This window comes from Archocentrus centrarchus, chromosome 11, assembly GCF_007364275.1.
Source record: "Archocentrus centrarchus isolate MPI-CPG fArcCen1 chromosome 11, fArcCen1, whole genome shotgun sequence".
Classification (NCBI taxonomy): domain Eukaryota; kingdom Metazoa; phylum Chordata; class Actinopteri; order Cichliformes; family Cichlidae; genus Archocentrus; species Archocentrus centrarchus.
The window spans coordinates 2,353,126-2,380,908 of NC_044356.1; the positions used below are offsets into that span (position 1 = coordinate 2,353,126).

At 42.1% G+C, this 27,783-nt stretch overlaps 1 long non-coding RNA gene across 1 annotated transcript; it reads right to left on the reverse strand.

Annotated features, from left to right (window-relative positions):
- Positions 1 to 7,258: 7,258 nt before the first annotated feature.
- Positions 7,259 to 10,819, reverse strand: LOC115787784 (uncharacterized). The gene is made up of 3 exons (XR_004020540.1): positions 10,589 to 10,819; positions 8,246 to 8,386; positions 7,259 to 7,381 (listed from the first exon to the last, which is right to left on the reverse strand). It is a non-coding gene; the product is annotated as an uncharacterized LOC115787784 (long non-coding RNA).
- Between the last annotated feature and the right edge of the window lie 16,964 nt (positions 10,820 to 27,783).

The following is a 27,783-nucleotide window of genomic DNA, read 5'->3' on the forward strand; positions in this document are numbered from 1 at the left end:
ACACACACACACACACACACACACACACACAGAGGAGTCTCACAGCTGAAAGGCTGCTAAAGATGTTCATTTATGCCTGAGTGTGTTCATAGGAATGGTCACATCTCACCGACAGTGTTACTCTGTTATTCACGCTGGGGTGTGGACCAGCATGAATAACAGAGTAAAGGACCCAGGACCAGGACACTGAGTATGCATCTCGTTTGTTGGTGTAAACATGGTTTCGTGTTGGTATGGTGACATGTTGGTAAAACAATGTTGGTCAGTTTTACATAGTTAAAATCCCCTGCTACCACATTAAATGCCTCCTGGTGCTTGTTCTGTCATGTTCCTGGGCCGGTGGCCCAGCGTTTTGAGTTTCTTTTTGTGAAGTTCTCTTTGTTTTATTTCTGGTTGTGTTTGTTAGATGTTAGATTGTCATTGTGCGCACAAGGCACACAACAAAACGATCACTCATCCAGAGACGAGCATCTGCGGTCATGCAGCCAGAGATCGGCACTACCGTTAGGCAATGTGGTTTAAGTGTCTTGCCCAAGGACACAATGCAGTGCAGGGACAGGGGCTCAAACCTGCAACCTTCCGGCTGCAAGGCAAGCACCTACCCACTGCACCACTGCCACGAATTTGTAGTTTAGTATTAGGATTTTAGTTTGCCTTTGTTGTCCGTTTAGTTTTCTGCTTTAGTTCTTGTTTCTCTACGTTTCCCCGTGTTGTCAGCCTGTGTGTTCTAGCAGGTGTCTGTTTTGTCTTATGTGTAGATTCCCTCTGTCAGGTTTTCGTGTGTTAAGTCAAAGTGTGTGTCTTGGTTGGTCACTTCCTGTTTTATTTTGACAGTCTCATGTTCCTTGTCCTTTGTGTTTAGTTTTGCTTCCTCTGTGTTATTAGGTTCATTTGTTTCACTTGTTGTTCCCACTCTCCCTGATTTCCTTGTGTGTATTTAAGCCCTCAGTTCATCTCCAGAGAGATGAGAATGGGCAAGGAGGGGAAGCTGTTAAGCTGAGGGGCTACCTCACCAAGGTTGGTAGCTGTGGGAAGATGGAGGGTGGAAACAACCCCCTCCTTTAGCCAACAAGCTGGGGGTTATCTGAGGCTACCCTCCTAAATCTCCTGTTCATCACCTCCATGTGTCACGTTTAGGCTGTGTGGTGGAAAGGGATGGACCCAAATGCAAGAAAGAGCTAAACTAACTGCTTTATTGCATTAGAAACAGAGTGGGTGCAGGAGTGAGCCTGTCCTTGTCCACTCCCACCTGTGGAGCAGGAACGGGTGTTGGTGCCGATTGGGAGTTTTGTTCCTGTGAGACAGTCTCTATATTGTCCACAGTCTCTAAGCGCTCAGTCTTTTCACTGGATGACTTATTAGCAACAGTATCAGGTGAAGCTAGCATGTGAGCACACTCAGTAATCTCAGTAATAAATGTAGCAGACCTTGACGAAAACACACCATGAACACTTTCAGTGTCAGGATGAGGTATTGATGTTGCTGTGGTGCTCTCCTTCTTTTCCTCCAGGAAGCAGGCAGCATTGAGTTCCTCCGCCCCTCTAGGGCAGGACTGGTGGTCAGGGCAGTCACACCTGTTTCTTGTTTGGTGGCCATCAATGCAGTATTTAAGGCTCAGCCTGATGCCCCAGTCTTCGCCAGAGTGTCTGTGATTGTGGGGTATGAACTCCAGGCCTTCTTATGGATTTTGCTCTTCTGCTCATGCCTTTGTGTTTGTCTCGCACTTATGCTACTAGGTACAACTCTGTTTGCATTTGCCAGTTTTTTGGATATTCCCACCTGCCTTACCTACCTTTTGCCTGCCTGCCCTCCTGGACAATCTCAAGGCTTCCACAGCAACTTCATTTCCCTTCCACGGATTTCACAAGACCAGCACATAAGTAAGAGCCTCTGCATCTTCCTGGAATAGTCTGTGTAACACGAACTTCCCGCTGCCCAACATAACTTATCCTTCTCTCAATCCAGAGAGGCATCCTCTCTCCACCGGTGTGTTCCCTCCATGCTTGGCTCCTGTGAACGAACGCCCTATCTGAACCTCCCCTGGCATTTTCCCCACCTGACATTTTGACTTTGTTTTCTGATGTAAATAAACTTTGTGCAGTTACCTCCTGTCTTGTCCTGGTTTGCATTTGGGTCCTCCTTTTGCCCGCGGCTGTTAGTCGTGACATTTAGGAGCTAAGGTGGGTGTTATAGCTTTCTTGGAAACGTCCTTGCTACTAGTTTGCTTAAAAACAGGAAATGATGTGGCCTCCCTACCAAATGGCTCAGACACATGACTAAAAAAACAGTCCATGGAATCCAGAATGTGATATGAATGATTATTGTTTCTCTTATACTCTGGTTCAGATACGTTAAACAAAAAGTCATTATGACCCTCAGGCTTGAAAGCATTACAGGAATAATTGTCTTTGAACACAGCCATCGGATGGATACTTATTGGCTATGGATTCAGAACACAATGAATCCACCAACAAAGGTGAATCAAGAATTTTCACATGGTCACCTAACCAAGAATAGTCTACTGGTTTGAAAACTGAGCTCAAAAAAATCCTTGTGCTCTGGCATCAAAGCATGATATGCGTGTTACTCACAGCAGGACAGTTATGTGGTGTACCTTACATCCAAGGAAGGCGGCAAAAGACTCAAATGCAGTTAACCCTGGTGCTACTGGAGCGTAATCCCTCCTTCACCATTGAGAGCCCCTTTACCTGGAACAGGAATCATGCGGCAATGGAAAGGTGGGGCTGACAGACTGCAGTGAGCCAATGACTGGTGAAGAGAGTCTGACAAAACCAGTCCTTATATATCTCGGCTCGGGCTGTAGCTGTGGTGCGGTCTGGGGCTGTTTGCTGGTGGCGTGGCTGGAGAGCGTGGCAGGGGAGGAGAGGGAGAAATTTGTCCTCACATCCCGACAAGGAGGCAGTTATGATCGGTGGCTGCACAGACTGCACAGCGTAGCCAAACTGGGGCTGTGCAGAGTCCACAGTGGCGGCAGCTGATGGCTGCCAATTTTGCTGCCAAGAGCCGCGCTTCCTCCTGCCAGAATTAACAGGAAGTGCAGTGGTGGCAGGCTCCTCATCTGCCTCCCACATCTGTGCCAGGAATGAGGCGGGCAAAGAGCAGGCTGATGGCAATGACATGGGGAGGAGAAATACCCACCCATAATCTCCAACGGAGAAGATGGAGGGGTTGCAGCTTTCGGAGCAGACACCTGGCATGATGAAGAATGACCTTGAGACCAAGATGGGAGGTGGCGTCGCCGAGGTTTATTCCTCCAGGCAGGACCACCGAAGGCCAGGCAAGTGCCGATGAACCACGACTTGCTTTCTGAAACGAGCCACGGCTCCCACATCCACGGTCGCGGCTCGTAAAACGTCGCAGTCCGCTGAGTCCTTGGTTAGGCTGTGTGGTGGAAAGGGATGGACCCGAATGCAGGATGCAAGACAGAGCTAAAAATTCTAACTGCTTTACTGCAGGATGCTCAGATAAATACAAAACACAATAAATACAAAACCGAAATCTCAACCAAGGCTGACCTAAAGACAAAACACCAAGCCTGGGAGATAAGGGAAAACCAAAACTCCAAACTGGGGGAAACAGACAATGATGCAACAAAGAACAGAGAAACTGAGGGCTTAAATACACACACCAGGTAATCAAGGCCAGTGGAAAGAGCAGAGGACCACAGGTGAAAGAAATGAAACTAAAAACACAGAGGAAGCAAAACTAAACACAAAGCACATGGAACACAAGACTGTCAAAATAAAACAGGAAGACAAATGCAGACTTGACACCACACAAGGAATAACACATACGCTGGGGAAACAAGAGACACAATACAAGGGAAGGACACAAAAGGGAAAACACAGGGAGAACTAAACTCAGGTACAGAAACTAAACAGAACTAAAGCTACAGGAGAGGAACCTAAAACACCACAAACAAGGAAACAACGCGAAGGGAACTAAACACAGAAGGGCCAGGACACGGGGACAAAACACACACAGGAATACAAACACAGGGAAGACCAGAACAAAGGGAAAAACATACAAATAACTAATAGAATACCAAAACAATAAACTGAGGATCTAAACTGTAAGGAAATCTAAGAAGACACAACTACAAAATACAACAAACAGAACTTCACAAAAAGAACTCAAACACTGGGCCGCCGGCCCAGGACCATGACATGTGTACTCTGAGTAAATGTCCATAGGAGTCTCTTGGAAGAACAAAATCATTTTCTTCTGTTGGGGTCCAGCTTATGGTTGAGTGATTCTGTCATGTATAGGCAGATAGGATGTGGACGCAAATGCAGGATGCAGGAGACAGATGTAACCTCAAATAGCAGTATTAATACTGGGCTCTCTCAGAACACAAAAAACATGAAGATACTTACATTTACGTGGAGGGTGTGCTCCAACTATTGGGGGAATCACACTCCTCAGCCTCCCCCAGAGGATCAATGCCGGATGCTGGAAAGGAGAGTTTGTCCTCTAGTCGAACCTCTAATTAAAGAGGAACAATGTGGTTTTTGTCCTGTTGCAAAATGCTGGATCAGCTCTTTATTCTCTCAAAGCTTGTTTACGTGTATTTGTGGAGGGACTCAGTGGGATGTGCGGCAAAGATCTTTTCATTATTGACAAAATGGCCAATGTGAGAACCTTTGTGTGGACTGACGACAAGGTTGGATTGCTACAGCACACAGTACCTGACACATGATTGAAATGCATCTCCACTGATCCACATAATGGTGTAGCAAATGGACATTTTGCTGAAGAAGGGCTGTTAAGTACAAAAGACTGAGCAGGACAAGAAGCACTCGTGAATCTGCCACTGCGATTGTTGTTCATCTATTAGCGAATGCGCAGAAACTGTGGTGGTCACAGCCATAGTACGCATGTGTGAGTGCCCCTGTCAACCATAGTGTGTATGTGTGAGTGCCCCATTTCCAAAAAGCATCATTTTCATCCATTTACACAGAGACAGAGGCCGGAGTGTTTCAGAAATACTCAACTCTGAAAGCTGTTTCCAAAACGTATTGTTTTCGTTCCATTCTCATGTGAATGGGAGGCCAAAATGCATCAAAACTGCACCATTTCCAGTGGAAATGTCATGTAAATGGGGCTTAACCCCTTAACTGGCAGCAAAAAAATCACCTGACAAAAACTACATAACACCCTCTGGTTATTATTGGCTCTGAACAACCCATTTCATAGCCTATTAACTGGCTGCGTCTGGTCCGCGGGCCGAATGAAGTGCATTTATATGGCAGGCTAGACCCGCCCATTTTGACTGACACCTCATTCGGCCAATCATGTTAAGAAATGGGTTTCCCAGAGCCAATAATACTCAGAGGGCGTCACGTAGCTTTGTCAGGTGATTTGGTGCAGCCAGTTACATGATTGGCCGAATGACGTGTCAATAAAAATGGGAGGGTCTAGCCTGCCATATAAAAGGGACTACAAACGGCCCGTCACCGGGCCCTTGCCAGTTAAGGGGCTACGTCCTCTGCCGGAAAACGGTGGAGTGCCCGCTCCAGGTCAGGGACGAGTTGCTCCTCCACGTGGAAGAGTTTAAGGCCTTATTTACACAAGAACATTTTCAGATGAAAATGGTTACATTTTGATGTATTTCAGCCTCCAGTTCACACGAGTGAAAATTATACTTTTTGGAGGCGGGCTCCAGAGCGGAGCATTTTCTAAATGCACCAGTCTCCATTTCCACATAAACGGACGAAAACACTGCTCTTTGAAAACGGCGGCACTCGCACATGTGCACTATGGTTGAGGCTCCCATATCCACACCGCCAACTCTTGGCCTGGCAACAGGAACTGCAGCGTTTTCAGCATCTTGTATTTCCATGTAAACAGAGGTGATTTATGAAACATTTGTGTGAACGCGTTACTTTTTGAAAACAAAAATGGCAAAACGACACAGTTTCCACTGAAAATGCTCTCATGTAAACAGGACCTAAGTATATCCAGGTCTTGTTCACAAGAGAGGGGAGCAGGAGATGAAGTAGGGAACCATAACAGAACTGATATACAAGGTACAGCAAACAATGCAAATACAAGATTTTTAGAATATTTAAATAAACAAAACCTCAAAGTCTCCAAAAGTCAAAACACTGGGCAGCTGACCCAAGACCATGGCAACAGGCAATCCAACCAGACCTCTTATTCCTATTCACGGTGTAGATTGAGTTCAACTGAATAAATAAATGCAGCCACGTGCTGAGGGTAATGCTGCTGATTTTTCCTGGTATTTACTCACAGAGCTGTGACCCTCCTCCCTCACAGTTAAAAATAGGCAGGAAGCAACATGTGGAACCGCATGTCGACCTTTTCCAACTACACACAGCCGCATGTTGTGCAGCTTAGCTCAGATTAAAAGGTTAATTACATTAATCAGGGCCAATATTTAACACAGAAAAAGTTAATTATATTTAGACAAACATGCATGCAACAAAAAACATGCGGCTACACATGTCTCAACAAATTACATTCAAATCTGTGTTTATTCTGACATCAGCATTTCTCACTTCCTGCTGAAGGTGGAGATCTGATTTGCATAAAAGTGCCACTGTGTTGCTTTTTTGAACACACCCACCCACGCACCCACATACGCACCCACACACGCACCCACACACACACACTCTGCCACTCAACTGGATCGTTATTCCAAATTATGTAGGACACAACTGAATGAGGACATCTGCAGTTTCACCTGCTGTGTTTCATATTAAAAAGGGTTTAAATCACTAACCTACAGGGTTTAATGTACGTAAGACTTATCAGGACACTTCAAAAGAAAATATTCTTTTTAAATTGTCTCCTTTTTTTAACTTAGTTCAATTTCTGAGCTGACAGTAGGGCTTACTTTGCAGCCTCACATTTTACATGAAGCCTGAGAGGAGTTCAATAAAATGTCAGGGCTTTTCAATCTTTTATCTTGGAAATGTCAACAGTTGAGAAAATATGAAAAGCAGTCTTGTTGAAGCACTCTCTTATTTTTATCTGGAGAGTCTGAGACTGTGCTCAGAGGATTTTCTCAGCCTTTGGAGAAGGTTGTAATCCCGATCTAAAAAGCTTTACAGTCCTCAAACTGGAGATATTAAGTTTTACTGGACAGTTAACTGGAATTTGGTGCACACAGACACGTAGAACAAGTATTCCTGGTATTATTTTTATTTTTGGCTTTTGGGATAAATAGATTTTGGTCATATGTGCTTGAGGAAACCAGGGCTTTTTCCATGGCAGCAGCAAATGTTGCTAGGAGATGTGCAAAAGCGTCACTGATGGTATAACTTAATGCATTTTCACAAATAACGTTGGCTCTAAATGAACTTTTCTTTGTTCAAACCTGTCAGCTGCCAGGACTCTATGAATACAGAAGGAATAAAAACATGAGTTATATTGTATATCAGCAAACAGATGGACAAGGAGACACATCAGTAAATAAATTAGTCCAAGAGCAAGAAAGAACTTATATCCTAAAAAGAATAAAATAGCAATCGTAGCAAATATTAGAAATTATAATAGAAATAAGACGTGAAAATAATTACGAATATTAATCCTCACTCTATCTAAAATCTGCCATAAAGCTGGTGCAATCCTAACACACTTGTTATGTTATTGTGTTCTATGCAGCTGTTTGCAGTATTATTTATTGTATATACTTGCTGTTTTTCTTTAAAGATTATGCATGTGATTTAGTCTAGAAGAAACTATTTAATCTCTGACTGTATAAAAGTGACAGAAACTACTCAGTTCAGTTAATCAGTGTAGAAAATAAGTTTATGTTGCTGCACAGTGAAGAGGCAGTGGGATGGAACCTCACACCACCCTTCTGTGAAGACTTCCTATGTTGCCCCTGTACAAGAATCAGCTACTTTCAGCTGCTCCCCTGCCTCAAGATTAGATTAGATTATAAATCCTTAATAAATGTCAGTGTTGCTAACAATGCTCCAGTGTCATTACATTACATCCTACAGCAGCTTTATACAAATATCCATGAATATCAGGAAATTTACACTTCATGTACTTTGAATTCAGGGATTGGCTGCAGACACAATTATTGATGTTCAGTTACTCAGTGTCTTTTACTGTTAATATTATCTGTAGTTGTCCTCATTTTTCTTAAGCTTATTAAAAACATCTATAAACCCCACAAATAAATGAAGGTCGAAGTGAATTATATAGTTAATGATGTGTAATTTTAATCCTATCAGTGTTGCTAACTCACAGTTTCTATATCCCAGTAGCTCAGGTCCTGCTAACGCCAGACCTCCTCTTCCTTTCAGCAGCTGCAGGGTGGAGGGAAGCTGTGACTCTGTGACTGCTCAGAACTTTTCGGGGATTTTTGCTGCATCGTCTTCATCCACACCTGTTTGATGATAAAAAAAAAAAAAAAAAGACTTTATTGATCCCAGAGGGGAATTTGTCTGGCATAGCTCATCTGCTTTTTGTATGAGAATTAAAAAACCTGGTGGCTGTGGGTACAAATGATTTTCTGTATCTTCCAGTACTGATGCTTTTTTGTTCCATAAAGATGTTATAAAGTGGGTGATCAGAGTCATTCAGGATGGCTTCACGATGCTCTCTGGTAGGACAGTCAAAACTGTGAATCCAGTCAGGGGGGAGGAGAGATAAAGATGATTTAAGTTACCTAACAAATGCCTCCAGATGTTTAGTCTGTATCCCAGCATGGAGAACTTCACATGGAGCTTCAGCTGTTGCCTCGGGTGGAATGTACACGAGAAATTTTATGATTTTTGGTTTTATGATTTAATTTAGGATTTTTTATGAGTTTTGATTCAACCATGCTTCAGTAAAACACTGCAACAATATCTCCAGCTCATCATTTTGTTGGGCAGAGAGATGGTGTTTCCTATGATGACTGTTGGCAGAAAGGACTTATATCGCCACCTCCAAACCTTGACCTTTGAACCAGCACAGCAACCATGAGAGCACCTCTTTATCTCTGGTATAGGGAATAGAGTGGCATCTAGATTTGCTCCATTTCAATGAACAAAGCCCTTCTCTTGAGTAAACTCTTCTCCTCACAAACGTTTGTCTGCCAGCCCAGAGTTGGAGTTGAGGACATCGTTCTCTACCTGCCAGCGAGCACTGTGAGAAGCATGTTTTTGACTACTCCAGTGCCTTCAGCACCATCAGGCGGCCTCTACTGGGAGATAAACTGACAGCGATGACTCCCTGGTGACCTGGATAGTTGACTTTATGACTGGCAGGTTACAGTACGTGTATTTGTGTGTCAGATAGTGTGGTTAGCAGCACCTGAGCCCTGTAGGTGACTGTCATATCTCCTCTTACCTTCACTCTCTACACCACAGACCTTGGTTACTGCATAGAGACCTGCCACCTTTAGAAGGTTTTTGATGCCTCTGCAGCAGTGGGATGTATCAGAGAGGGTGATGAGGAAGAGTACAAGACTGTGATGGGCGACTGTGTTATGTTGTTTAAGCAGAACCATCTGCAGCTTAACATGGCAAACACCATAAATCCGGGGAGGACACGAGGAGGACCAGAACACTTGTGACCTCCGTTTCCATCCATGGGGTGTATGTGGAGAAAGTGCAGGATTATAGATACCTCACTGTTCACACTGACAGTAAACTGGACTTCATGAAAAAAACCACAGAAGCTCTCTACAGGTGGGGCCAAAGCCACCTCTTGCCACAGGAAATCACTTCTACCTGTGGCCATCAAACTCAATGACACCTGGATTATTTTCACTTGTAATATCTTGTCTATATTGTATGCAGAATAAAGATAGCTAGAGAGTCTGTACCCACATGTAAAAAGCACCATTAAACAATTATTTGTGCATTATTGATTCATTGATGCAGCCTCTAGTGGACATTAGCGGAACTGCAGTTATGATTATGTTCCCAAAATTAAACCACAGTGATGATCAAAATTAAATCAATTTCAGAGCAGAACACAAAACCAAAACTAGGCCCCTGAAATGCTCTGCAGGTCTTCACAGTTTCAGAGTAATCTAAAGTTCAAGAACTGCTCGTTTGTGAGTCTTTTCATTCAGGTTTTCATATCTAACATTTATTAATAAGATCACACTGTAGTCAATAACCATGACCACATTGTAAGGCCACTGTAATAAAACATATTGATTCAGGCTCATAATAAATGCTACTGTCGTGTTTGTCCTCAGATGGCAGGTGAGTCCCCACAGTGAGCCTTCATGAACCATGAATACAAGCACACATACAAACATGCACTAAGCAGTCCCAGCAGAGTCCCAAAATCCTCAGATAAAAATGCAGCTCACATAAACAAGCTGTGTGTATTTCTCTCTGTGTTTATCCGTCTGCTGCCTGCTTTTTTCTCCCCAATGTGTCTGTCTCTCACTCCCTGCTGCTCTTCTGTTTGAATCAATAAAAATCTTCCCTCCTGTGTGTTTTAACACCAGACTGTCTCCAGTACCACAAGCAGTGCATGAAACAGAACAAAGAGCACCACCTACAGAAACTTAACCTAAACACCCATATTGGGAAATTAAAACCTGCAGTTTTAAATGACAGAAAAAGGAAAAGCAAAGTGATGATACCTGTGAAATTAAAGGCTGGAATGGCACGGTCCTTGCTGCGTAATCCTGCAGGCTTGGTTATTTCCAGCTCTTCCTTTTGTGGTGCACAGTGGTGTGGTGATTAGCACTGTCACTTCACAGCAAGAAGGTCCTGGGTTCAAACAGGCTGGCTAAGGCCCTTCCGTTTGGCGTTTGCATGTTGTCCTCGTGTCTGCTTGGGTTCTCTCCTCCCACAGTGCAAAGACATGCACCACAGGCTGACTAATGATTCTGGAGTGGCTGCAGGTGTGAATGGTTGTCTGTCTCTCTGTGTTAGCCCTGCAACAGGGTGGCGACATGTCCAAGTATACCCTGCAGCTGCGAAAGGCTGCCATGGTTCCTCTAACTCTTTCCTCGTGTTTGTTTCCTCTTTTCTATTCTTGTTTTATTTTCTAGCCAGTCAGATTTTCTGTATCTCTGTTGGTTTTTAGGCATTTTGGCTGCATCTGTTCTTTGCATTTGTGTCTGTTGTCCTGCATTCATGTCGAGCAGTGGAAATGCTCTGAGCAGCACAGAGCCTGTCAGCAGGAAACAAAACTAAACAAGTTAAAGCTCCAGCAACACTTGAGGTACAGAACAACATTATTGTTCAACTCATGCATGTGGCCCTCATCAGGCTCATTCTAAAAAAAAATCAAAACATCCACACATATATCCATTAATTTGGCACCTACAATGATGGGTCATGTGGCTTCAGGTCACATCACCATACGCCCACCACAGACTTGAGTGGGAGCATATTTGGACCATAGACTGAAGAACTTAGGGGTAGTTTTCAAATGTTGCCCTGCTTGATGCTACATAGCTCTAACCTATGTAGCATCAAGTGGGAAAAAACTGAGTGATGTTAATAACAACAACAACAACAATAATATTAATTTTAAATAGCATTTTTCTTAACAAAGTTACAAAGTGCTTCGCAGAAAGAAAAAAAGGCACGGTTAAAAACATAAATTAAAAAAAATTATCTTATTCTATAAAATGAATGTAGCTTGCAGGTCTGAAAGGTAAAGCCAACGTGGAAGCGCATTCTTTCTAATGGCCAGCAGAGGGCGACTCCCCTGGTTGCAAAAACGTTTTATAGAAATATCTGGGAAAGCAACCCTACTGTTCACGTGATCTTTTAGCTTCAAGAGAGGTCATCCTTTATATACAATCTATGGTCATCATGCTCATGAAGTTTAGGTAAGTCTTGCCACTCATGCCTTTATTTTTGTTAGCATGGCCATTTCAGTGGTCCACAACCTGCACTGATAGAATCACGTGTGTCAGCACTCACTGATGATGTGCTGTGAATGAGAAAGCCCGGGCTCTCATTGAGGCGTTTCACTAGTCGGATCATTTAACTGTATTTAGGAGCACCCTCTGACATCAGAATGTTTGTTAATGCACCACAGCTGGCAGTAAAAATAAAGTCCAGGATCACCACTGAATGCAGCCATTCGTCTCATTTTACGGCACACTGTGTGTACTTTCTGCTACAAATATTTCCCACAAGAAATGCAGTTATTTTTTGATAAGCCGCGGTGCTAACTTAGTGTGTGAGCACACACACACACACACACGAGATTAAGGGTTGCTTTTCCTCTTACTCCATGGACCTGCCTTCTTCACATCATACCCTGTTACAGTAATTACCATGTTGCCCCTTGTAAAAGGTTTACATGTAAACAACCAAGTTGCAATTACAACTGTGAAACTTTGATTTTACAGAAACTCCACTGCAAGTGAACATGGACTCACACCAGGCAAAGTCCATTAAAGGCAATTAAAGGCCAAAATGGAATAGATATACATACCACTTTATTTATAAAGCACTTTTAAAAACAACAGGGCTGACCAAAGTGCTGTACAATAGCATCAAACATAAAAGACCAAGACAGGCCAAAAGGCAATGAAATACAGAAACAAAACAAAGGTGTAAGTGTTAAATAAATAAACTGATAAATTAAGAACTATTAAAAAAAAAGTGTCTTAAGATTTCAGAGTCTCACACTGGGTCGAAGGCCAGGGAATAAAAATGGCAAGTGAAGGAGCCTGTCTGACATACAGCGGCAAATCATTCCATAATTTTGGAACCACAACTGCAAAAGCTCGATCACCTCTGAGTTTGGAACGAGGAAAAGCATCTGATCTGCTGACCTAAGGGAACGAGATGGAACATTTGCAGGTGTGCAGCAGGCCAGATAGATACCGTAAAATGGGGCACGACTATTAAGAGACTTAAAAACAAATAAAAGAATTTTAAAGTGGATTTGTAAATGAACTGGAAGCCAGTGAAGAGAAGCTAAAATTGGAGTGATGTGCTCTCGCTTGCTTGCACCAAATAAAGATTGAGCAGTAGCATTTTGCACCAGCTGTAGGCGAGCAATGGAGGCCTGGCTAATAACATTAATCAATACGAGACATTATAAAAGCATGTATTACCGATTCGAGATTACCTTTGGAAAGAAGAGGCTTGATTTTTGACAGTCTCCTCAGCTGAAAGAAGCAGGATTTCACCACTGTGTTGACCTGAGTATCAACCCTTAAAGTTGGGTCCATTTTCACACCTAAAAGTGATAATGGATTTCTCATATGGGGCCAGAGTGGAAAGGTCAACACAGGAGGTACTGCTGGTGCCACTGGGTCTAAACAACATGATTTCTGTCTTCTTTTCATTCAAACTCAGAAAATCTAGCAACAAGAAGAGGCTGGATAGAGCACGAACCGGTGTGTTTCAGTGGAAAATACACTTGACGGTCGTCCGTGTAGCAGTGAAAAGAATTATCATGTTTCCGGAAAATAGCGCCAAGTAGCAGCAGGTACAAGGAGAACAGGCGAGGTCCCAGAATGGAGCATAGGCAGACTTAACATCCTCAGTGCTGACACAGAAGCTTCTATCTGAGAGGTACGACCTAAACCACTGGAGCGCTGCACCTGTGATGCCCACACACCGCTCCAGCATGGAAATGAGGATCTCATGGGCCACAGTGTCAAAAGCAGCTGTTAAGTCTAATAACACAAGTATCACACAGTCACCAGAGTCGGTTGCTAACAGAAGGTCATTAAAAACAGAGAGGACTCAGCGCTGTGATGGATTTTAAACCTAGACTGGAACACTTCCAGAATTGCATGTTCATCCAGGAAGGTCTTTAGTTGGGTGAAAACAATCTTTTCTAGCATTTTTGACAAAAATGGTAGCTTGGGCCTAAAGTTTGCTAAAACAGAAGAGTCTAGGCCAGGTTTCTTCAGCAAGGGCTGCACAACAGCATGTTTAAAACGTTTTGGTACCACACTAGACATAATAATGGTGAGAATGAATGGACCAAGGGTAGGAAAAACTTCATTAACAAGTCAAACAGTGACAACATCAAACGGGGAACATGAAGGCTTCAAGCTGGAAACCAGCTGTTCTATAAAGGAGAGAGAGACTGGCTCAAAGTGGTCAAACTCAGCTGAACAGGGTATTAGGGTAGATGGATCATGAGAAAGTGGTGAAATTAGGGCCCTAGTGCTTATCACCATCTCTAAAAAGAAGTGATCACTAATGTCATTGGAAGTGTCCAGATGGACAGGTTCATGGACATTTAGGACAGAGTTCAGTGTGGAAAAAGCACACAGGGGTTGTGAGAGTTAAAGACAATGATATCGGAAAAGAATTTCGACCTAGCCACTTTCCCAGTTTTCTGATAACACTGCCATCTTTCTCTCACTATTTCAAAATGAACCTGCAGCCTGTCCTTTTTCCACCTCCGTTCAGCTTTCCTGCACTCCCGTCTAATGGCACAGGTATACTCATTTAACCATGGCTCTGGTCTGGGCTTTACTTGCCTGATTTTTAATGGAGCTACAGAGTCAAGGGTGGTTCGGCAAATGGAGTTAAATTGAAGGGTCTGCTCCTCAGTGCTGGGGTACACAGAGAGGTTTGAGGTCACTTCGTGACCAAAAGCAGCAGAGAAGTGAACGGTGGTGGAAGGTTTAAGGGCACGGAAGAGCCGAACGGGGGGGCATTTTTTAGCAGGTTGAGAGAGGAACAAAATTGATCAAAACAGGCATGTGATCTGAGAACAATGCATTACCAATTTCCTAATTAAGAACAGATAAACCAAAGGATAAAACAAGATCCAATGTGTGCCCACATTCCTGAGTGGGACCATCCACAGATTGGATTAGATTAAAAGAGTCCACTAAATCTAAAAATCCTTCACCAGCAACAAACATGAATATTAAAATCCCCAAACATTAAAACTTAGTCATATTTTGGCGTGATTTCTTCCAAGAGATCAGAGAAGTCACTTAAAAAGTCTTTATTATACTTTGGTGGACGGTAAACCACCGCGCAGAGCAGCGCAGGAGAGTGGCCCATCTCAAAAAGACTCAATTCAAAGCTGGAGTATGAAACTGGAGGACACAACTGCTTATGGTCAAAGACTGATTAGAAAACAGTCGCTAAACCTCCACCACGACCTGAGGACCGCGGAGAATTGAAGTACAAGCAATCGGGCGGCATCAGTTCAGAAAAGACACTGGACTCACCAGGAGAAATCCAGGTTTCAGTCACGCAGAGGAAATCCAGTCCATGGGAAGTGAAGAGTTCTTTTAGAATAAAAGTTTTGTTCCTTTCAGATCTGGCGTTCACCAGACGCATCCTGCTAGGAGCCGGATCCAAAACAGCAGTAGTGAGGGGAGCGCACACCTGAGGTCATAAATTCAGGAGGTTCACTCCTCACCAGTGCAGGTGTAGCGGGTAGGAGCGCGGGGGTGGAATAGTCTGATTCGGGCCAACAACAGGTACGAGCCAGGAGCGCCACAAAGCAAAGAATGAGGAGCCGGTTCATTTTGGGCTAGGAAAGTTTTGGAAGAGCAGGCCAAATAGACCTTTAGCTTCACCAGCTGCCCACCGCACTTACCCCGACATCTCTATATGGAACTCAGAGCTGTGCAATAAAGCAGCCAGCACTCAGTGTTATTACTTTATTATGTTCAGATATATTATATTATGTTCAGAGGAAGCAGGGTTTTTTTGAATGAATGAATGAATTTGTTGGAGTCAGCAGGAGGCGGATTAGCTGCAAACAGAGTCCTCGCTCTCACACCAGAGCCCAGACTTCACTTCCAGACTGACGTCTGAGGTTCAGGCAACAAAAGTGCATTTGGTGAAAGTTCAGGAAGGTTGATGGTGTTGATGAACTGGAAATAAACCCCCGCATGAACTTTTTCTGTGGACCACAATAAGAGCTGATTTTTTTTCTTTTTTTGATTTTTTTTTATAGTTAAACAAACAAAAAAACATCAGATATTACAGTGTCTCTGTTTGACCTCTGATTTGACCTTCAGTAGCAGGATATGTGTGATTGGGGATTTGTGCTTCAGCAGGAAATTGACTCCATAGATACATCGTGATTATAAATCCCTCTGAAATCCTTTGTCATTGCCTTGCTGCACCTCCCGGGAAATGTAACTATACATCGCACTGATACAGTCCACAGTGATCATAATTGGCCTGTTCAGTACTTTTGATTCTATTCATTCATTTCTACCTACTTTTTTGCTGCCATTTCTGAATTTATCAGTGAAAGAAAAACAATCATTGTCTCAATATAAGGACTAAAAATCTCAGTATTAAGATAAGGACTCACAAATGTCTGCACATTCCTGGAGCTGAAACTATCAGACTGGACATGAGGGAATGAACAAAGAAGTGGAAAAACTTGAAGGATAAATATGTTTGAAAAAAAGTCCCAGCATTTTATTTGTTTCTACCCCGGCTGACACGTGTATAACACTGGGACACGATCACAAGATAATTAATGCACCATTCACAACCATAAATGCTGGCTTATGTAGGTCAGGTCATACACAGATTCACTGCAGGAGGGTAAATCAACCATAATGCTGCAAAGTAAATTTACAGCTGTGGCTGAACTTAGCATGTTCATAACCAGCTTTGTGTGTCCACTAATCCTGATTACCACTGTTACTGTAAATGAATCTGGGGAGCGGAAAGATACCCTGGATCTGTTTTTTTTGTTTTTGTTTTTGCTTTTGTTTTTTTGTAGCCACATGCTAAACAAGCAGCTCTTTAGAAACCAGAAAACACAAAATGAAGTTTCATATATTTCCACTTACAGTTTTTCTGTTACAAGAGTTTTTGTTTGGCAGTTCCAAATGGAACATAATGCCATAAAAAGGGGTGCACAGTAACAGAACACACTCTGCTCCTAACCACAGACAATGACCTGCTACATGTGAGGAGGCTCAGCTGTTAATGCACAGTCACTTGACTCCAGTGTCACAACCACTAGGCCTTCCTGAGCAGAGACGACTAGGACTTGTCTCAGTTGAGCATTTGCTGGTTAAATCCTTCTCTGAGACACCTGAAAGTTTTAGAATTTCTGGATACTTTTCTAAATTTTCGTATTTTTTTCTGAAGAAGAAACAATGAAAACATCTGTAAAGCTTATGTTAACCACAGAACTTCAGGCCTCTCATTTCTGTCTTTTTGCTTTCACATAGAAAGCAGCATCCACTGCGCTGACTGCTTCAGCAAATGGCCCAAAATTAGTATCATGCTGGCCGCTGTGCTCTGTCATTTTTTTGCATTTTTTGTCAGTCTGGTCTTCACATGTACTATATGTGCCTGCTCCCCATCATTCTACTGGCCCATGCCTTTCTACTGAATGTCTGTCACACTGCACTGCAGTTGAACTTTGACCACGGCCCTTACGAGTGCACTTTTCGAGCAGCGGTAAACTGTTCTTGTGCGGCACAAACTGCAGAAAAGAGTGAGTCTCAGAGCATGGTGGTGCCATTGTCATATTGTATGCGAAAAGCACTTTTTGGCACTCATTCATGAGGCATTCTCTTACAAAAGAAGAGCTGCATTGTGGGAAGTGTAGGATGCTTACTTTTTGAAGCTGCAAAAAGTCAGCATCCTACACTGCTGCTTTTTAATGAATCTTCATCTGTTTCCCATCACGCAGCGTGATCACTAACCCTGGACTGCTCTAATGACATGAAAACACTAACATCAGCTTTACTTTTCATCATCTTGTTTTTTTTTGCCACAGTTTTCCCTCCTCACCTCATTCAGTGACTCATTAATGAAGGAGTGGCCTGCTCCCTCTACACTCCCTCCTCACCAGTAACATGCCCTAATCAGTCAGCACGAGCCAAAACCTGCTTGTAATGGTTATGGTGGTGAGCTCTGCCAAATGACCTCCATTAATGACTCTCTGCACTGTTTTATCTCATATAAAATTGAATTTTGGAGCTGAAATGTAATTGTTCTTTCATGACATTACATTTGCATTATGCTGCTGCTGTTTAACTGATGCCATTATTAAGGGCTGCTCTATAATCCAGGACACTTTAACAATGTGTGATTTATGTTTACAAGGGCAGAATAAAAAGAAAGGGGCATATTGAAGCCATATTTCATGTTTTGTCATGGCTTTTAAACCCCAGAGAGCAGCTATATTTCAGCGTGCTGCAGACAACAGGCTCAAATGAGATTAAAAAAAAAGAAAAAAAAACTTCTCCGTTTCATTTAGATGAAGTTTAATATCCATCAACACTTCATGGATAATAGGTTAAATTTTAGTCTTTGATCCTCTAACTGGGATGTTAGAGAAGCGGGCTCCTCACCGTTTTCTGGACAATATGAAGTGTCTATTGCATTTCTTCCCCTGCTGCATGGCCGTTTGTCAGCCTTCGTGCCGTCTGTTTGTCTCCTAAATTGGGTTGGGATTATTTATCGTTTTCTTTCTGTCCGTTGCCTGTTGGATGTGCGATGTGCAGCCACGTGAATCACACAAAACAAACCTTCAAGCTCAATTAAATATAACCTGGAGCATTTTTTGTCCACTAGCGGCTCAATGAAATGGTAGATATTACAAAGGGGTCCCTGTTCTGCTTGTTGAGCACGAGGAAACGCATTAATGATGCCACATTCCTACCAAGGATTTAATACTATTTCACACAAGGAAGGAGCAAAGAGAGAGAAGATGACTTCAGGAAGTAATTATGAGTCTGATTGAAAATCCACATTTAATATATCTGTTAAGGTGCACCTATGTAGAGTGAAAATAACATGGAAGAATATGATTTTGTTGGGCAGTTTGCTGATGCTATGATGCCCCTTTATGTTGCTAAATTAAACTCGGATCCTTTTATTGTTTTTGATTGCAAAGATCTGTGCTGGAGGTGTGAGGCTTTCTGACAGCTTCTGACGTGGAACATGTGAGAAAAAAATGTCAGAATCACTGCTTTACAGTAACTTTCATCTGGCTGGGTCCACCTCGTACAAAGGTATGAGCAGTAGGTGGGTGGAGTTTCTGTGCTCTGTGTACCTGAGATGATGACATCAGACCTGATGTCATAAAAAGCCAAGAGTGGGGAAAAAAAGTTTCTGAAAGACTGAAACCTGAGTTCTGGGTCTAAGTGCGTTGGCTCTAACGTCTGCATGAACAAAAAGAAAGAGCTCCCCCGCTGCAGCTGTAGTGTGCATCGGTATTTCAAGTCTGTCGCTCGGTGGAGCAAATTCAGCCACATTTTCTTCTGTCACAACTCATTTCACAGTGATGCAGTAATGAGGATCAACAGATTCATTAATTTATGCTAATTGTTAGTCTCTCATTGAGTTCACATTAGATCCACCCGCTGCCTCTTCCTCATGTTGGCGCCCATGGCTCATGGCATCAGTGACACACTGTGTGATTTTAACAACTAGTGTCACATGTGATTATTATTGCTTGATGGGCATGTGACACATTTGTGTGAATAACAGTGTGTGTGCAGATTTAGCATATACCACACTGCTCTGCCTTTTATTACACTTGTATGAATTGCTTCTGGGGTTTTTTTGTGTTTTTTTCAGGTAGCTGTTCAGTCTGTGAGCTTCAGTTCAATTAAAGCACCTGGCTGTGATATGTGACACATCTGTGATATAGGCTGAGTTTATAAGTCAGTCTTTTCTTTTCTTAAATTGGCAAACTTTTAGCATTTTATTCAAAATATTCAGTCGAAAACAAATGCCTGAGCCATTTCTGGATGTTGTAGGAAAGACAAACAGATATGTGCAACAACAGTGTTAGCATTTTGGCCATCCCAATCATTGACTCCAGCTAGCAGGTATAGCCACCTGTATTACTATCCAGCTCTCAGTAGAACTTTACATGAGCAAAATCCATACATGTTATAAAAAAAAAAAAAGGATGAAGGGGGAAATTATCCTTCATGATTAGACCATTAGGTTGTAAATTTGCTTATTTCTGCTCTAATGCTGAACATTTTATGCATGAGTCTGTGGGACTGACTCACTACTGGGGCCAGTGTCAAGTGGCTATTAGAGGAACTGCAATTTTTTTTGGCACTTAGATGTTAGCTTGGTTTTTTTAGCTCTGGAGCTTGCTGCTTTAATATGATCCATCAGTGCTATCAAGGCACTGAACAAATGCCATTTAAAGACACAGCAAGCCAAGGAAAATGTGTACGTGTGTTATGCAAATGAAATTTTATTTATATAGCACCGAATCACAGCTGTCACCTCAGGGTGCTTCATATTGTAAGGTAAAGACCCTACAGTAATACAGAGAAAACCTAACAGTTAAAATGACCCCCTATGAGCAGCACTTGGCGACAGTGGGAAGGAAAAACTCCCTTTAACAGGAAGAAACCTCCAGCAGAACCAGGCTCAGGGAGGGGGGGTCATCTGCTGAGACCAGTTGGAGCTGAGGGGAGGGAGACAGCACAAAAGGCATGCTGTGGAAGGAAGAGAGCCAGAGATTAATAATAACTAATGATTAAATGCAGAGTGGGGTATAAAAAGAGTGAAAAGAAGTGAGTGAAGAAGAAACACTCAGTGCATCATGGGAACCCCCAGCAGCCTAGGCCTAAGGGAAACTTGAGGCTTACCTGATCCAGCCCTAACTATAAGCTGCAGCATTTTGGATCAGCTGAAGGCTTTTCAGGGAGCTTTTAGGACAGCCTGATAATAATGAATTACAATAGTCCAGCCTAGAAGTAATAAATGCATGAATTAGCTTTTCAGCATCACTCTGAGAAAGGATGTTTCTAATTTTAGAAATATTGCACAATGCAAAAAAGCGGTCCTACATATTTGTTTAATATGTGCATTGAAGGACATATCCTGGTCAGAAATGACTCCAAGATTTCTCACAGTGTTACTGGAGGCCAAAGTAATGCCATCCAGAGTAAGTATCTGGTTTGACACCATGTTTCTAAGATTTGTGGGGCCGAGTACAAGAATTTCAGTTTTATCTGAATTTAGAAGCAGGAAATTAGAGGTCATCCAGGCTTTAATGTCTTTAAGACATTCCTGCAGTTTAACTAATTGATGTGTGTCATCTGGCTTCATTGTTAGATAAAGCTGAGTATCATCTACATAACAATGAAAATTGATGCAGTGCTTTCTAATAATACTGCCTAAGGGAAGCATGTATAATGTAAATAAAATCGGTCCTAGCACAGAACCCTGTGGAACTCCATAATTAACCTTAGTGTGTGAAGAAGACTCCCCATTTACATGAACAAATTGGAGTCTATTAGATAAATATGATTCAAACCACTGCAGTGCAGTACCTTTAATACCTATAGTATGCTCTAATCTCTGTAATAAAATGTTATGGTCTACAGTATCAAAGCTGCACTGAGGTCCAACAGGACAAGCACAGAGATGAGTCCACTGTCAGAGGCTGTAGGAAGATCATTGGTAACCTTCACTAATGCTGTTTCTGTACTGTGATGAATTCTGAAACCTGACTGAAACTCTTCAAATAAACCGTTCCTCTGCAGATGATCAGTGAGCTGTTTTACAACTACTCTTTCAAGGATCTTTGAGAGAAAAGGAAGGTTGGAGATTGGCCAATTGCAGCAATTTAGGTCTATTGCAGCATAACTAAGGGAAGGAGATCCCATTTTTATTTTCTTCAGTCAGTGATGAATAGTAAGATGTCCTAGCTTTACGGAGGGCTTTTTTAATAGTGCATCAAACTCTTTTTCCAGGCTAAATGAAGATCTTCTAAATTAGAAAAATGGCATTTCCTCTCCAGCTTACGGGTTATCTGCTTTAAGCAGGAGTCAGGCACTTCTGATTTGAGGCTTTGTTTTTCAGAGAAACCACAGTATCCAGAGTCATACACAGTGAGGATGAAAAACTATTGACCAGATAATTGACCTCACTGGGAGCAGAGGTTAGGTACACTGTGCACTGTGTTGGCACATGACTTGGAAGAGCATAATAATGGAGGAATTATATCCTTAGTTACACCACTTTCAGAAAGGCATCTACTGTAATAAAATTTATTCCCCACTGTATAATCTATTAATGTCAATTTAAATGTTACTAAGAAATGATCAGACAGGAGGGTGCTTTCAAGAAATACTCTTAAGTCTTCAGTTTCTATGCCATATGTCAGGACAAGCTCCAGAGTGTGATTAAAGTGGTGGGTGGGCTCATTTACATTTTGAGGGAAGCCAGCTGAATTGAATGATAGATTAAATGCAGTGTTGAGGCTGTCATTTTCAGCATCTGTGGATGTTAAAATGGATGTTATAATCAACCACCATATTTATTTTTATCTAAACTGAGCACTAATAAAAATAAAAAAAAATCAACAAATTTTATTATTATTTTTTAAATTTTCCAATTAGGCTGGACTAATTAAGAGTCAGGCTTTCAAAATAATTAAAACTTTGTCTGGATCTTTGATTAATTAATAAGCTGGAATGGAAGATTGCTGCTACTCCTCCTCCTCGACCTGTGCTTCGAGCATTCTGATAGTGTGACTCGGGGGTGTTGATTCATTTAAACTAACATATTCATCCTCCTGTAACCAGGTTTCTGTAAGGCAGAATAAATCAATATGTTGATCAATTATTAAATCACTTACTAATAGGGACTTAGAATTTTTTTGGTGGTCTGGGAGCAGGCACGGTCTCTATGGGGATGGGGTTTTAGGGGGTGACAGATGGAGATAAGCTGCAGAGAGGTGTATAAGACTGGAACTCTGCTTCCTGGTCTCAACCCTGGGTAGTTCACATTTTTGGGGGGTTTAATAAATTTGGCCAGAGTTCTAGAAATGAGAGCTGCTCCATCCAGAGTTGGGTGGATGCCGTCTCCCCTAACAAGGTTTTCCCCAGAAACTTTCTCAGTTATCTATAAAGCCCACATCATTCTGAGTTATATATCTCTTATACTGTATATCTCTGATTTGGCTCTTAAATGGCTCTATGAGAGCAGAAACAACTGCCATTTTGGCATTTCCATCCAGGATGCTTTTAGCTTCATGTCTCTGTTTGATAATGTCTGTGGTAATGTTAGTTTATTAGGGTTTACTAACTTTTCTCTGTACTTCATTTGCATGTTCTGCGATTGTAATGGGTGACTTGTCAGTCTTTTTTTTTTTTTCTTTTTTACAGCAGACATTTTGACATATCACTGCACCTCAGGCTTTGTTAGCAGGTAATTAACTGGTGAAACAAAGGCCACCACAGGAATTTGCTCTTTTTGAGTGGTGATTTTATTGCTTTCTATGTAAGAGACTCAGTGCTTCTCATTGTCCAGCATGGCTGTTTGTCCTCTTAACAACACTTCAGTTGTATTTTTGCATTTTATTGGACCTTTTATTGAGACACTGATTTTTGTTTTTCCAAACTAAAAATAGTGCTGGTTTTAGATTGTTTTTAATATCCATGATATACATGTGGACCATAGATCAGATATATCTGATTCTGCAGTGATCCGCTAGTGTCTGATATCCATCCATCCATTCACTTCCGCTTATCTAGTTCAGGGTGGCGGGGGGGCTGAAGCCTGTACCAGCTGACACAGGGCGAGAGCCAGGGTACACCCTGTACAGGTCGCCAGCCTGTCGCAGGGCCAACACAGAGAGACAGACAACACTCACATTCACACCTATGGGCAATTTAGAGTAGCCAATTAACCAAACCCCTGTGGGAGGAAACCGGAGGACCCGGAGAAAACCCCAGCAGACACGGGGAGAACATGCAAACTCCACACAGAGAGAGGGAGGGGCCTGGGCCAAGGTGGAATCTAACCCTGGCCTCCCAGATGGTATTCTAACTGTGAGGCAGCAGTGCTGACCACTACACCACCGAGCTTCCACTAATTTTTCCCTTAAACAAATCTAAACATTTTGTGTGATTATATCTGAATCCATGATATTATAGCTTTGTCTCCTCTGACAATATTGGCATCAACTCAGCTGATTATTTTCCAGTTTAAAGGGAGTTCTTTCTCCATTGTCACCACATGCTGCTCATAAGGGACTGTCTAATCGTTGGGGTTGTCTCATCAATATTAATATGGTCTTCACCTTATGGATAAAGCACTATGCGGCTGTTGGTCTAAATTGGTGCTATATAAATTAAAAAGAACTGAACTGAATTTAATATGATTTAAGAGATAATGTTGGTTTCTTACAGTAGGCGAGAGTCAGCTGGGCTACTTTCAGCTATTTTAGCATTTCATCAGCTGTAGCTAAGTCTTGTTATCAGCTATCATCACTTCAGCGACCCCTTTCTGCTGCGCTTGTGAGTTTACTTGCTTTCTGGTTTTTTACACACTGTTCAGGTGTTACATCAAACTCTCTGTGGCCTACTCATGTGTAGGTGTCAGCGGCACATTTCTATTCTTAGCTAAACAGGAAAAAATGAAATAAATGTGTGTTTTGATCATCATCTCACGGCCGGCTGCTGTGTCTGTGTGCTTACTGGATGGATGGATGAATGTGCATTCCCATAAATCTTCATTCATCATTGCCCTTCATCTTGTTTCCTCTTCCATCTTTCTCCTCTTGCTCTCCCTTTCATGATCTCTTGTCCATTCTTCCCCTCCTTCACTCTTTCTGCCCATTATTCAACCTTGTTGCTTCGTTCCTCTTCATGCCCCTCAGTTTCTCTCATCTTTCATTTATTCTCTGCCTCTCGCCCTTCTCTTCCCTCCATATTCCTCATTCACTCTCTGCTATCTTCCACCCTTTCCTGTCTATTATTCACCTTGTTGCTTCTCTCTCTCCTCCCCTCCCCTCTGTCACTCCCCTGCTCGCTCTTCGCTCACTGGCTGGCTCACTCACTCATTGATAGTGGAGGTGATGTGACCGGCATGCCGAGCGACTAATCATTATTCTGCCAGCGAGCTGCAGGAGTCAGGGTGGAGTGTCAGTTTACCTCCACACCACCACTCCACCCCTCCTACCCAGTGCACCCTTTCTTGGCCCCCTTCCTGTGTGAACTGCAGAATCGTGTGGCCAAAGGGTGACAGCGAGGAGTGATGCAGATGATGAAAATCACAGCAGTCCACCACTGAGACCGCGCAGAGGCAGAGACAATGCAGCGTTAGTGTCTGCTGATATAAAAAGAATCTGTATGTTAGTGGCTTGGAGAGGATGTGAGACGTCTCTATGGGTCCACTTATCTCTGTGGACCTGAAACCTGATCCAATAATGTAATTAGATCAATTAAGTTTCCATTTTTTTTTTTTTTATCCATGCTGCATTTCCCCCCTCCAGGGCTGCTTGTTAATAGATCAAATCGATAAGTTCAGTTGTTGCTTGTGTTCTCTCTTTGTTCAGATCTGTTCACAATGACCATATATTAGATCCGGTCTAATTATCTCAGGGTCTCGTCTGGTAAACTCTGGCTGCTGTCAGATCTGGTCTCTTGCTTTTGAAAAAGCTTGTGTGCACACCTGCTCCAGGTTACAATGAATTTATAACAGAGAGTGAGACGTGCCTTCCACCTTTGTTACTTTTGCTCTCACACATTTGCAAGGCACCCTACCGAGTGAACATTGTTCAACTAAAAGCAGTTTACTATCTGCCACATTGGCTCTGTCCACAGGTTTATGCTCGGCCCACAGACTTTACTCTGTGATGTTGAGGCAAAGTCATGCTTGTGATACAATTCAAATATGAAACATCCATGGATATTCCTAATGGAGTAAAACTGAGCCTCTAAATTCTTTGACGTTTCAAACGGAGCACTTCCTTTGAGATGCAAAATGTTCCTTCACTTAAACATCCTGAAGACAACAAAGCAAACTTGTTTATAACCGAACAACAGTCAGAGATGTTTGATTTGAGACATGTAGCGTTAATGAGTCCGAATGTGTCTCTATGACCGAAGTCGCTCAGAGGACATTTATTCCATGTGGCATTAAAGATGGCTCAGTGGGACGGAAGAAGGAGGAAGCAAACAAAATAATAGATCTGCCTAAACTGTCAGAGTGGAGCAGGGAAATGTTTTGAAGCTGTTTGTTAGACTTTGTGAAAAATGGGGGTTTAATTCAAAGCTGTTTGTGACGTGAGTGAAAGTTCAAGGTCGTTATCACAACACTCACTTTTCCTACTTTTTTATTTGTCAGAACACGATCCCAAGCAAATGATTATTTGTTTCACATTCTTGTGTTGTGGGAGTCAACAGAGAGTCAAGATAGTTTATGATCAAAAAGGTGTGGTAATGGGCCACAATTTTAATTAAAACACAAACAAACAAAAAGGCACCTGATTTAAATGTGAGAACTCCCCAGTTCAAGGTCATCTTTTCTGTCTGGACAGCTTCCACCTGCTATTTTCAGTTGGAGGCTGTTCAGTTCCCTGAATGCTCTGTACTGACCACTTACACTGTGCGCTCTGCAACTTCACCATGGATCTCAGACCTAGAGTGAACATCAGCTTCTGTTTCAAAGTAGCCAAATTTGTGCCAAGGATCATCACGGGAGCATCTTTCATTACAGCTCAGCAGTTTTCAAACATTTGGGACTCTCATGAGTCATGTGTGCTGGCTCAAGTGATGAAGATGCTAATAAGCATGCTCTCTGGGTCCATATGTCTGGAAGTCTATGGAACATCCAATTATTCAGGTGCACTAGTGAGCAATCTTTATTATAATGAATGAGGTTCAATCATATAATCAGGTGTCCAGCTCTCATTAAGGCAGCCATGTTAAAAGTGCATCAAAAGCCAAAAGCAGCACATAGTCTGCTTAATGCTTTCACATTGGTTTAAGTATGAAAAGGAAAATAATAAGCGCACATTTGGGTGTAATTTCTAACAGCCAAAGCACACACTGATTAGACGATCTGTACTTTAGGGTATAATTAAACAATGAAGTGCAGTTTCTGTAAGATGTTACTTGAGTTTGTGAAAGTCTTTTTGAGGTGTAGAATAAATAGATCCTGGATTTCACTCTAATTGGTGCTCATCTGTTCTGCACTGGCCGGCCTCATCACGCCTCATCATGCTCTCCACCTGACTGCTATTGATTTTAAAACAGCCCTACTCAATTTGTTCCCATTCATTTGCTGCTTGTGTTCCTTTTTTTTCTGAACCAGCTCCCATCACATTCACCTCCTCTGTTTCCTGCTCTGCTCCTCGCTGTCACCACTCGCTCCTTATCCCAGGCAAAGTCTTGTTTGTGCACAGCTGCCCAAACAGTTGCTATAAAAAATAAATAAATTAAGGTTTGGCTTCTGCAACTGGAAATTTGCCTGAAGCAGTCATGGTTGTGTTGCTCTCCAAAGTGCCTGAGCTCCATCATGGCACGAATCATTATCAGGAGTTAATCACTCAACATGCCTCAGCTGTAAAGCCAATTTTTGCTTAATCTGAGGACTTTTTCTAAGGATTATACTGTAAAGGAGAAGGTTCAGTTTAAAATTTCCAAACAGTGCAGTATTCTGCTGATGTTGCACATGAGATACATTTTATCCACAGTGAGAAGTTAAAGGTGAAACATGATAAAAGCAGAGCCATGTGCAGGTGGTTTATAATTTTTACCAAACTCTTATAGCTCAGCAAAAAACATCCATATGTGATTTTTCAATATTTTGTAGCAGCATTGATAAAGTCTAGTGTGTCAGATGTGCTGCTGTCTTTTCATCCTGGGTTGGGACTGCCGTCATGCATGGCACAAATACCAGCAAAACAAAAATAATCAGTAAATGCTAGTTATGATTAGATAAAATATTAAGTCAAAATTATCCATTAAAAATCAACATGAGATTATTATTATTATTATTATTATTATTATTATTATTATTATTATTATTATTATTATTATTATTATTATTATTATTATTATTATTATTCAACCCCTATGGAAGAAAGATACAGCAGAATTTTACAGTAAATACTGAACCAATTGGTGTGGCC